General features: G+C 39.1%; 1 protein-coding gene across 2 annotated transcripts in view; it reads left to right on the top strand.

Moving 5' to 3' along the window:
• The first annotated feature begins 1,618 nt into the window (after positions 1 to 1,618).
• The window catches only part of ube3b (ubiquitin protein ligase E3B), a 27,690-nt gene continuing 27,616 nt past the window's right edge, over positions 1,619 to 1,692 (top strand). The window contains exon 1 of one of the 2 annotated variants that reach the window (XM_061906506.1): positions 1,619 to 1,692. This exon is cut by the window's right edge and continues 360 nt beyond it. The gene's annotated coding sequence lies outside the window, so the exon portion shown is untranslated. The other variant, XM_061906505.1, reaches the window with a different exon arrangement.

Consider the following 1,692-nt stretch of genomic DNA (forward strand, 5'->3'; position numbering starts at 1 on the left):
GGCCCCGGTGACCCGCGTCCAGGCGAGGGAAATCTGGGTCCATGCTTTTTCTTCTTCATAAAGGTCTTCGAGCTGCTCTATGTCTGATCCCTCACCTAGAACCTGTTTGCCTTGGGAGACCCTACCAGGGGGCTTTATGCCCCCGGACAACATAGCTCCTAGGATCATTGGGACACGCAAACTCCTCTACCACGATAAGGTTGCAGCTCATATATATATATATATATATATATATATATATATATATATATATATATATATATATATATATATATATGTAAGTATATATATATATATATACATTATTTTTTTCTATTTTTTTAGATAAACCTTTATTTATAATATGCCACATTTACATATAATCAAAGAAATAATGATGATCAAAAAATGTACAGAAACAGTACAAAAACAGTACAAAACAACGCCAGTCATTGGAGGGACTGGAGGAGGTGCGGATGAGGTGACAGGGCTGCGGAGCTAGCACTGAGCGCCGGGACGGAGAGGCTTCGTGGTGTCTTGGCTGGGTGAGCAGGTGTTGGACACCTCAGTCTCCTTGGATGTATCCTCGCTCATCCACGCGGACTATACACTGGCCGAGAGTTGGTTGGCGGCCGAGAGTGGAGTCGGCTCTCTTGGTTGCTTTGTTGGGTCCGCTCCTGTCTCTGGCCATGCTCCCTCCAACCCAGCAGACGATGGCGCGGAACACTGCAGAGGCCACCACAGTGTATATGTTTCTTTTAGTTTTTATTCATAGCTGTATGTAGAAGTGGCTGGTTGTATCCGCTGCTTTAATGTCTTTAATGTCTTTTGTGCTATGGCTATGAGTTGTTGTTGTTTTTTTCCCTTGGCCTCAGTCTGGACCCCCTCTCCAGGGCCCAGGCTTTGACCGATTTTTTTAAAATTATATTTTATTTTATTTTAATCTTCTATTTTTGCTCCCATTCCCACCACTTGTTTACCTGTACCTCACCTTTTTTGTAAGCGGCGCTGGAAGCCGGCAGACCCGTCAGCGATCCTGTTCTGTCTCCCTGTAACGTTTGTATGATCTTGAATGGGATTGTGTTGAAAATTTAAATTTTCCTGAAGGAACTCTACTGAAGGAATAAATAAAGTACTATCTGATCTAATCTAATCTAAAGTAACTAAAACAGAATGCAATGTATGTATATATATATATATATAAGCGGTAGAAAATGGATGGATGGATGTATATATATATATATATATATATATATATATATATATATATATATATAAAATGTAAAAAAGTACAAAGCATTAGTCTCACACAAGTTCCGTAAATAATCAAAAGTTGAAGCACAGCATCATAGTTTTGGCAGCTTTTTGCTTGTTACAGGTAGAAAGCGTTTTAAGGTAAAGTTAATCCCGATTGAAATAAATAAATAAATAAATAAATAATTAAATAAATGTATGCTGTATTCTTTCTCAGACACGTTTCCGTTGTTGGAGGTGCAACTCTGATAACAGCCCCCTTCCTTCAGCAAACACCTAAGCTTTATTCAAAACCTGATAAACCGTGTTGTATTTTTCACAGTATTATTTTCTATTTTTTTTGCACATCACCTTGATGCTGTAGGTCTTTGTATCTACTAAATATACCCCGCTAAAGGATTTATACTGCGAGACTAACTATGCCGACCCGGAAGTCACTGAATGCGACACCGTGGATTA

The sequence above is a fragment of the Nerophis ophidion genome, linkage group LG07 (genome assembly GCF_033978795.1).
Source record: "Nerophis ophidion isolate RoL-2023_Sa linkage group LG07, RoL_Noph_v1.0, whole genome shotgun sequence".
Lineage (NCBI taxonomy): Eukaryota > Metazoa > Chordata > Actinopteri > Syngnathiformes > Syngnathidae > Nerophis > Nerophis ophidion.